Source organism: Odocoileus virginianus, chromosome 22 (genome assembly GCF_023699985.2).
Source record: "Odocoileus virginianus isolate 20LAN1187 ecotype Illinois chromosome 22, Ovbor_1.2, whole genome shotgun sequence".
Lineage (NCBI taxonomy): Eukaryota > Metazoa > Chordata > Mammalia > Artiodactyla > Cervidae > Odocoileus > Odocoileus virginianus.
Window position 1 is genome coordinate 39,359,761 of NC_069695.1, and position 11,166 is coordinate 39,370,926.

The following is an 11,166-nucleotide window of genomic DNA, read 5'->3' on the forward strand; positions in this document are numbered from 1 at the left end:
CCTCTATGGGGTCACACAGAGTCGGACACAACTGAAGCGACTTAGCAACAGCAGAAGCATAGCATAGACATGGAGTGACTTGAGCTGAATTAGATAAATCCGGAGTAATCCACCTGATGTAATAATGTAGGAGAGTTGGAACTGATGGATTTTCAAACTGAATTGTTAATAGAGATCTTGTGCAGAACTTGAATCCATTCATATGGATGAATCCATATTCATCCATTCAATACATTTGGGGGGACATGCGCCACATTATGATTATTATTTTAGGCATTGATACCATCATCCAGAGGACAAAAGAGAAAAATTCTTGATTTCTTAGAGACAGAAAGTAGCAAATAGTTGAGCAAATAACTGCAGATAATATCTGGCGATTAGAAGGTGATGGGTCAAGGGAGAGAGAGGTGAGACAAAGGTGACTCAAGTACTTTCGACAGGGTTCTCAGGGTAGCTATCTTGAATAAGGAGAAATTTGAGTAAAGACCTAAGAAACTAAGGGATATTATGTGATACAGATATTTGGGAAAGAAAATCCATTGAATCCTTGATGTATTTTAGAGATAATGCCAAAGGATTTTCTGATAGATTGGATGTGGGATGTGAGATAAAGAAGAAAGGTAAGGATAATTGGGTAACTCCAAATTTTTGCCTGTTTTTGATGGCCCAGTGGCTAAACAGTAAAGATATTGGACAAAAGCTTTGTCCTTTATTGGCTACTTTGTTAGAATTGAGATGCAAATAACCATTCACGTTTCATATAAGAATTTTTTTCCTTGTGAAATATTTTCATGATTGTTTGGATATATTTTTACTCAACAAAGGTATCCTCACTCACACACTCTTGATAGACATGCATCCAAACATGTGCTTGACTGAATTAACCAGATTTTAAAGCAAAACAAACAAAAACTAGATCTTATCTTTGTTTAGGTTTGTAATTTAACTCATTTCTTTTCCCTTTTGATTTTAATAAATGTGAAGTCTCACCTTTATGAATGACCTACTTTTTTAAACAGTTGAGTGTTTAGTCTGTGTTGGGTAATTATCTCACTCACATGTCCTATAAGCTTTGAGTAGTAAACCTTCTTATCTCTTTATTAAATATGAAGAATCCAAGGCTTATGGAGTCTTCCATCATATAGATATATAAAAAAATATATTGGTTTAAATGTTTGTGCATGTGTGAATTATAATGCACACAGAAATTGAATAGTTTGCAAAACATGGATCATTTTATGACAATTTGATAGATGTATCACAATATAAACACCTATGTAGCCTTTCAGTTCAGTCAGTCAGCTCAGTTGCTCAGTCATGTCCAGCTCTTTCCAACCCCATGAACTGCAGCACACCAGGCCTCCCTTTCCATCACCAACTCCTGGAGTTTACTCAAACTCATGCCCATTGAGTCGGTGATGCCATCCAGCCATCTCATCCTCTGTCATCCCCTTCTCCTCCTGCCCCCAATCCCTCCCAGCATCAGGGTCTTTTCAAATGAGTCAGCTGTTCACATCAGGTGGCCAAAGTACTGGAGTTTCAGCTTCAGCATCAGTCCTTCCAAAGAACACCCAGGACTGATCTCCTCTAGGATGGACTGGTTGGATCTCCTCGCAGTCCAAGGGACTCTCGAGAGCCTTCTCCAACACCACAGTTCAAAAGCATCAATTTTTCGGCACTTAGCTTTCTTCACAGTCCAAGTCTCACATCCATACATGACCACTGGAAAAACCATAGCCTTGACCAGCTATGACTAGCCTTGACTAGCCTTGACTAGCCTTACTTTTGTTGGCAAAGTAATGTCTCTGCTTTTTAATATGCTATCTAGGTTGGTCATAACTTTCCTTCCAAGGAGTAAGTGTCTTTTAATTTCAAGGCTGCAGTCACCATCTGCAGTGATTTTGGAGCCCCAAAAAATAAAGTCTGACACTGTTTCCACTGTCCCTCCATCTATTTCCCATGAAGTGATGGGACCAGATGCCATGATCTTAGTTTTCTGAATGTTAAGCTTTAAGCCAACTTTTTCACTCTACTCTTTCACTTTCATCAAGAAGCTTTTTAATTCCTCTTCACTTTCTGCCATAAGGGTGGTGTCATCTGTGTATCTGAAGTTATTCATATTTCTCCCAGCATTCTTGATTCCAGCTTGTGCTTCTCCCAGCCCAGTGTTTCTCATGATGTACTCTGCATATAAGTTAAATAAGCAGGGTGACAATATACAGCCTCAACGTACTCCTTTTCCTATTTGGAACCAGTCTGTTGCTCCATGTCCAGTTCTAACTGTTGCTTCCTGATTTGCATACAGGTTTCTCAAGAGGCAGATCAGGTGGTCTGGTATTCCCATCTCCTTTAGAATTTTCCACAGTTTACTGTGATCCACATAGTCAAAGGCTTTGGCATAGTTAATAAAGCAGAAATAGATGTTTTTCTGGAACTCTCTTGCTTTTTCGATGATCCAGCGGATATTGGCAGTTTGATCTCTGGTTTCTCTGCCTTTTCTAAAACCAGCTTGAACATCTGGAAGTTCAAGGTTCACATATTGCTGAAGCCTGGCTTCAGAATTTTGAGCATTACTTTACTAGTGTGTGAGATGAGTGCAATTGTGCGGTAGTTTGAGCATTCTTTGACATTGCCTTACTTAGGGATTGGAATGAAAACTGATCTTTTCCAGTCCTGTGGCCACTGCTGAGTTTTCCAAATTTGCTGGCATATTGAGTGCAGCACTTAAACAGCATCATCTTTCAGGATTTGAAATACCTCAACTGGAATTCCATCACATCCACTAGCTTTGTTTGTAGTGCTGCTTTCTAAGGCCCACCTGACATCACATTCCCGGATGCCTGGCTCTAGGTGAGTGATCACACCATTGTGATTATCTGGGTCATGAAGTTCTTTTTTGTACAGTTCTTCTGTGTATTCTTGCCACCTCTTCTTAGTATCTTCTGCTTCTGTTAGGTCCCTACAATTTCTGTCCTTTATCGAACCCATCTTTGCCTGAAATGTTCCCTTGGTATCTCTAATTTCCTTGAAGAGATCTCTAGTCTTTCCCATTCTGTTGTTTTCCTCTATTTCTTTGCATTGATTGCTGAGGAAGGCTTTCTTATCACTCCTTGCTATTCTTTGGAACTCTGCATTCAAATGGGAATATCTTTCCTTTTCTCCTTTGCTTTTCACTTCTCTTCTTTTCACAGCTATTTGTAAGCCCTCCTCAGACAACCATTTTGCCTTTTTGCATTTCTTTTCCACAGGGATGGTCTTGATCCCTGTCTCCTGTACAATGTCACGAACCTCCATCCATAGTTCATCAGTCTCTCTGTCTATCAGATCTAGTCCCTTAAATCTATTTCTCACTTCCACTGTTTAATCATAAGGGATTTGATTTAGGTCATACCTGAATGGTCTAGTGGTCTTCCTTACTTTCTTCAGTTTAAGTCTGAATTTGGCAATAAGGAGTTCATGATTTGAGCCACAGTCAGCTCCTGGTCTTGTTTTTGCTGACTGTATAGAGCTTCTCCCTTTCAATTGGGGCACTTTACTTCTTCCAGGATTGTCAGTAGTTGAACAAAATGATTTAGGTCATACCTGAACGGTCTAGTGGTTTTCCCTACTTTCTTCAGTTTAAGTCTGAATTTGGCAATAAGGAGTTCATGATTTGAGCCATAGTCAGCTCCTCGTCTTGTTTTTGCTGGCTGTATAGAGCTTCTCCCTTTCAATTGGGGCACTTTACTTCTTCCAGGATTGTCAGTACTTGAACAAAATGATTTTTGTTCATCATTTTATCACAGAAGCATAGATCAGTAAAGACTATAGTTAAGATCTATATGCTTTGACATTTACATGAATCATATCTTGTAACATGAACTATCTTATATCTGGTATCTTTCCTTAATATTGTCTTTTGAGGGAGTTCATCTATGTTGTTAGACATAGTTGTAAGTTGTATTGTAGTGCATTTATTTTCTGTGCTTCCTGTTACTACATTGTGTACCTTCGATCACAAGGTATTATTTCATTCTGCCATTAAAGGATGTTTGGATGTTTTCCTGTTTTCAACTACTGTGAAAATGCTGCTCCAAACATTTTTGGTTCTTGTGTCTTGATGCAAATTCAGTGATTTCTGTGGGATATGTGCTTAGCAGTGGAGTTGCCAAGATAAAAAGAATGTATATTTCCAATTTTGCTGGATGATGCCAAAGAGTTTGATGAAAGATTTTCACTAATTTATGCTCCCACTAGCACTGTAGGAGACTTGCTTGTGCAACAAATCCTCCCTAATATCTTATATTGCTATTATTTTCAATTTTAAGTATTGACATATGATCATAGCAGTAATTTTGATTTTAACTCTCATTTCCCTGATAGTAGTAAGGTTGAATATTTTTTCCTACCTTCTACATTCTCTTATCTGAAATACCAATTTAAATCCTTAGCTAACCTTTCTTTTAGGTGGTTAGTATTTTTCCTATTGATTTGTAGAATATACTCTGGATTTTTAAATATGTTCTAAAATCAAGATCTTCAACTGTCATTTTCCATGAAGTGAATTGCCTTTTTAAATATTTGAATACTTCTTTTTAATCAAATTTATCCATTTTTTCTTCTAGGGTATCATTTTTTGATTTCCATTAAGAATTCAGATGTTATTTCTTCATTAAGGGTTTAGGTAGAATTAAGTCATGAAACCATCTGGGTTTCAAATTTTCTTAAAATATTGCATATGTCCATTTGGATGAGTTGTGTTTTTCTATTTTTTTTATTTTTTATAAATTCTAAAATTTATTGACAAAAATGTATTTGGAATATCTTCATATGATTATTTTAATGTTTCTGGAGTCTGTATTGATGTTCTGTGCCTTATTCCTGATGTTAATTATTGGTGTCCTCTCTTTGTCTTAATCAGATTCTCAAGGTATTTATTGATTATTCTGTTAGTTTTGTCTCTAACACACACACACCCACACACACACACACACACACACATACACACACACACACACACACAGAGCTTTGTGCTGTCCTGAGAGGCTGTCAAAATTTTAGATCTACCTCCAAAATTTTTGGTCATTCCTTAGGGACCTGATAAATGCCTTTAATGAAAAAGGGACTCTAAATGCCAAGTTCAGCCCTCTCCTACATTCTCCCTGGTAATTATGCAGTTTCTTATTATTACCTCACTACTTTTAAGTGCACTAAAAATTTTGTTAAGGCAATCTAGCCTTCTCAGTGGAAGCACAATTTTTGTGAACTAATAATTAATCCTAAATCAGTTCACTCCAAAATTTGTTCACTTTCTACCCTATACCAACACCAAGATAAAATCAATACCAAAATCAAATGCTTATCATATTCTGGCTGGTATCTTTTCTCATTATTTTATATCTATTTATCTTGTCTCTCAATATATTCCTTGTGGTTCTATGGGTGATGTAAGCCTTATTCTCTTGGGCCATGCCCAAACTCCTTCCCACACACACACACACACAGAATACTTTGTGTGCAGAAAGTATTCAGTAGCCTTTATTGAATAAAAATGGGTCAAACTTAATAAAGAGGGGAATTTTTAAAGGTTATTTCTGGCTATTCAAGCCAGTCAACTGCTTCACAACCTAATTCTCCAACAGTCAACTGATTTTTGTATGGTGTGAACAATGCTTGAAAATCCGGCCTGAGAAAATAGTACATATTGACAATTTGAAAATTTCTTCCAACCTTAATCCACAAGCACCCCTCAAAACCACCAGCCTGAACAATCCCAAATGAATGGAGAATGTGGATTGAAGAGAAAACACTGTTCTCCTCTGTGATGTTCTTTGCAGAACTTGTGTGAATATTATCAGTAAAGAGCAGTCCTAAATGTCCTCCTTTTAATAGACAGCTCCTTCTTTTTGCCATGTTACATCCTTTCTGACTAGGTTTCTAAGCTACAGCATTGGTTTCTGATGATTATTCATATCGTCATTATTCCAGACTAAAAGCCTTTAAGTAAATAACCACGACTTGAAACATTGTAGAGGATAATTCTTACATAACACAAACTTCATTAAATGGATCTGTCATTCTCCCCTCCTTTCTCCAGTTCCTTTCACTCTAATTTTTTTGTCTACTTAGTAACGTTATTTCTTGTATACTTTTACACCATGTTCAGTATAAATGGTATAATTAGCAGTGGAAAATATTTTGTTGTCTTCCTACATTTATTTATGTTCAAAGGATCATGTAAAGTTCTGCTACATTAAAATTTAATTTGAAGGAAAACGAGTTTTGTTCATTTCTCAATGTAAAGCCCATTTCTGTTCAGCTTGTATGAATGATAAAATATTATCAGCCCATGTTTTTTCTATTTGGTTTCTAGGCGTCTGTGTAAACTAGTTAGGAAAAGCAAGTGTTGCTTTGTTAGGCATGTGTTCAAAGAAGTATTGTAGAGACATATTTTATTCTGGGCACCCTGTCACCATGTCGACAGGGCCCAATCCATTATTTAGCAGTTAATTTGTTAATCGATTGACCAATTGGTTCAGGGATTTTTTTTTTTTTTTTTTACTCTTAGGTTACCAAAAAAATAAAAAAAAGGAAAGAGAGAAAACAACAATAGCAAAAAAGCCTCCTCTGTAAGGGCAAATTTAAGGAAATTGCATCAGAATCGAAAATGTACTCGTGTTTACAGATCTAGATTAAATCTGACACAGATTGGCAAACAATGAAAAAGGTTCTCTCGCTTGAAGCATAAACATTTTGAATCTCACCAGCCTGTTGTTAAATCTCAGAAATAAAGTAAACTGAATTGCCCTTCTGGAGTGGATGTGAGGGCACAAGGAGAGAGGGGTGAAAGTAACCCTGTGTTTTCTATAAGTCCAGATTTTTCTCTCCAAGGTCAGAGGAAGGGCAGGATGTTTTCTATCCTTTCAGGTCCTCTTACAGTTCCCACTTTCCCTTTCTTTCTTTCAATCTTTAGCTGAAAGTGGTAAAGAGTGAAAAAATGCCCTGTGAATACATATACACTGATACCAAGGGTGCCTGTAGTATCTTAAGAAGGGAAGGATTGTGAAATTCACAATTGAAATTCATTTATATGGGTGATGAGATGATTGTGTGTGCAAAACAATAAATCAATTGGTTGCAATTGCTATTAATGATTTTAATAAAAAATGCAAATTGAGTCAATTAATTTTTATGTAGTAAATTCATTTTTCTCTTTAGGTTCATTTGCATTTATGTTTAACTATATACTTTCAAGTACTATGAGGGGTGTGTGTTTATATGTAAAAGAGCAAAGTTCTTTTTTACCTCCCCTAATTTTTCCCCTCAGTTCTGACTGATAACTCTATATCTTTTCCATGCCATTCCTTCTTTGTCCACTTTGGTAGTTTGAAGGAATCTAATTTGTGAGATATTCTGTTACCTTTCCTCAAGATTTGGTATTATGCCAAACATAAAACTGGAAACCTAGCTACTTGAAAACACACACACACACACACACACACACACACACACGTTCTTTTAGCCCTTGGTGATGGTCCAGATTTTTATCCCTGTGCCTTATCTGTTCTTCACTCCTCTCTCTCTCTAAAGACAAAGTTAAGGTTGCCTTGAGTTCACCTCCACTTTCAGGCTCCATCCAGACTACGTCCCCCACTGCCTATAGGAAATCCCCATAGAAAGCATTTCCAGAATTACAAAAGATAATGTTCAGCACTTGCTTAGCGTCCGTTTAATCAAAATTCACCCAAGGGAACAAAGTTACTGAGCTGATGCTAAGTAGAAGAATTCATTTCACTCTGCAACTGCGTTGCCTTCTAAAGATCCCAAAGACCCTCAGGGTCAAGAAGAGTCCATCCACCTATAGTTGCACAACTAATCTCTGATAAGGGTAGTGCTGAACTTTAGGAAGTATAACCAGGAGAGGAGTGTGAACAGTAGGGCATCCTGTCGAAAATGAAAAAATGTGTTTTCAAGAAAGATGGTCAAGGCTTTTGTCATTTGAGCCCATGAATGTCAGCAACTACCTCTCTAGAAACATTACTGTAGCTCTCAAATACCATTTAAAAATTGTATTCCTCTGCTCACCCTGTTCCTGCTTTCTGGAGTGAAGCCCTCCCCTGAAGTCAGTTTGACCTCTACTCACTGCTCTGTGCTTCACAGATGTCTGCTTTTTAGGGAAGCCTCTCTGAACTATTCCCCACAGTCCTATATACACATTTCTATTAATGATGGCATTATGCTATAATTTTTACTCTTACCATGTATGTTTGTTATCCCCTTTCTGCAGCATTTGTCTCAGCACAAGTTAAAGAGCTATTTGAAGCTAGGGCTCAACATTTCATCTCTATAGTTTTAACCACCCTGATCTCCCAGTGTGCAGTAGAGCCAAAGTTTTCAGAGAAAAATGACAAAATGCAGTATCTGAAGAATTACCTTACATCAGTAAAGAGTAATATTTGCAAATGCAAGTTACACTTGTTCATCAAGTTCAGGGTATCCACTTAGCCCTATTCTTTTCTTGATAATATTCAAATTTCTTTAGTTGACTTACATTTCAGCACCAAACAACAGCACTCTTGGCTCTAGAATCTAGAAGAATGATGAACAAAGTTTGACATGCATTCAAGTCTCCTGAGGCCTTGTTAAAGCACAGGTTGCTGGGCTCAGCCCCAGAAGTTCTCATGCAGTAACTTGAGGTTGTGTGTGTGTGTGTGTGTGTGTGTGTGCGTGTGTGTTAGTTGCTCAGTCATTTCCGACTCTTTGTGACCCCATGGACTGTAGCCTGCAGTCTCCTCTGTCTGTGGAATTCTCCAGGCAAGAATACTGGAGTGGGTAGCCACTTCCTTCTCCAGGGGGTCTTCCTGACTGAGGGATCTAACCGGGGTCAGTGCAGGAGCATTGAAGGAGATTCAAGAAGGTCCAACTTGAAATTGGGGTCAGATAATTTACATTGCAGATGGTGTAAGATGACTCAGGTTCAGCATCACTGTTCAAGAATGCAATTAGCTGCAGCTTCTAGCTATGGGCAAGCATTAGAGTTAGCCTCAGTCCTTAGAGCCTGGAGGCTTTAATTTACTCCTCACACTCTGGCTTCATGATGTTCCCAATTATTATTTTATTTTGCTAGAATGCAGGAGTGGTGAGGTAATCAAATAGCAGTAGGGAAGGGTCTTTATTTTGTTAACATTATGTAAGTTAAGTGCATAAGGGAATATTGGTTTTCTTAGGAGTTCTTCTCTTGGGACTTACCTATCAACCCTAATTCATGTAGTTATAGCAGAAGGACTCTTTGTAGCTTTTTTTTTTTTTTTTTTATAATATATGACATGATTATCAGGGATATGGTTGATTGGTCCAGGAATGAACATCTGGATACAGCTAATGCAATCACTCTCTTCTGAGAGAATATGAAATTGTCCTATGAGGCTCATCTTCTTGTGGATCTATTTTGAACAAAGAAGATAAAACAGTAGAGCATTTACTAGCCATTTTCTATTTGGTGAACTGAGATATAATCCAGACTACTGGAGGGAGAAAGGTGAGGAAGGCTAATTAGAGCATAGCAGATATGAGGAGGCCAGAGGTAGTGATGAAATCTCAGACCCAAACTCATGCCCTGCTCTTGTGCCTCATGGCACATTCTGACCAATTACGATGAACTCTGCTTTTCATTTAATTGACCTTAATTTATTTTTCAATGAACAAACTAAATAATTTACCATCCCAGGACATCCTTCTGTCATAAGCCAGAATACACAAGAAAATCCTTTGTTAACTTTCGTATTTAGTAACATTTGTACAAAGTATCCATTTATTTCATTTTTTAAATATAATTGGTTACTTTGTGATAGGAGAGTTCTGTGATATTTGTGAATTTTCTCTAGAATTTCTTAGGCCATTCTTATGATTCTATTCTGTTAGGAATTTTACTACATAACAATACATTACTTCAGTTCAATTCAGTTCAGTCTCTCAGTCGTGTCTGACTCTTTGTGACCCCATGAATCGCAGCACGCCAGGCCTCTCTGTCCATCACAAACTCCTGGAGTTTACTCAAACTCATGCCTGTTGAGTCGGTGATGCCATACAGCCATCTCCTCCTCTCTCGTCCCCTTCTCCTCCTGCCCCCAATCCCTCCCAGCATCAGGGTAAAGACCCTGACTTGAAAAGTCAAATGAAAAGTCAAATGAGTCAGTTCTTTGCATCAGGTGGCCAAAATACTGGAGTTTCAGCTTCAGCATCAGTCCTTCACCCAGGACTTATCTCCTTCAGGATGGACTGTTTGGATCTCCTTGCAGTCCAAGTGATTCTCAAGAGTCTTCTCCAACACCACAGTTCAAAAGCATCAACTTTTTGGCACTCAGTTTTCTTCACAGTCCAACTCTCACAGCATATATGACCACTGGAAAAACCATAGCCTTGACCAGATGGACCTTTGTGGCAAAGTAATGTCTCTGCTTTTTAATATGCTATCTAGGTTGGTCATAACTTTCCTTCCAAGGAGTGAGCGTCTTTTAATTTCATGGCTGCAGTCACCATCCGCAGTGATTTTGGAGCCCCAAAAAATAAAGTCTGACACTGTTTCCACTGTCTCTCCATCTATTTCCCATGAGGTGATGGGACCAGATGCCATGATCTTAGTTTTCTGAATGTTAAACTTTAAGCCAACTTTTTCACTCTCCTCTTTCACTTTCATCAAGAGGCTTTTTAGTTCCTCTTCACTTTCTGCCATAAGGGTGGTGTCATCTGTGTATCTGAAGTTATTCATATTTCTCCTGGCATTCTTGATTCCAGCTTGTGCTTCTCCCAGCCCAGTGTTTCTCATGATGTACTCTGCATATAAGTTAAATAAGCAGAGTGACAATATACAGCCTTAACGTACTCCTTTTCCTATTTGGAATCAGTCTGTTGCTCCATGTCCAGTTCTAACTGTTGCTTCCTGACATTACTTAGATATGTTCAATTAAACAAATGTCTTATTCTTCATGACTTACTCTGAGAAAGATTATTTTGACATACAGTCTGGATTTAACTGTGGGAACAAAAAACCATGAATGGATCAGACACAGTATAACACACTTAGAGTAAGAAGGGGAAAGAGAATAAAAGGTTAAGGAGACAGCAGAATTTACCCAATGGCATTTGAGGAAAGTGGGAGCATAGGCTTACTGGAGAAATGTGTAGATA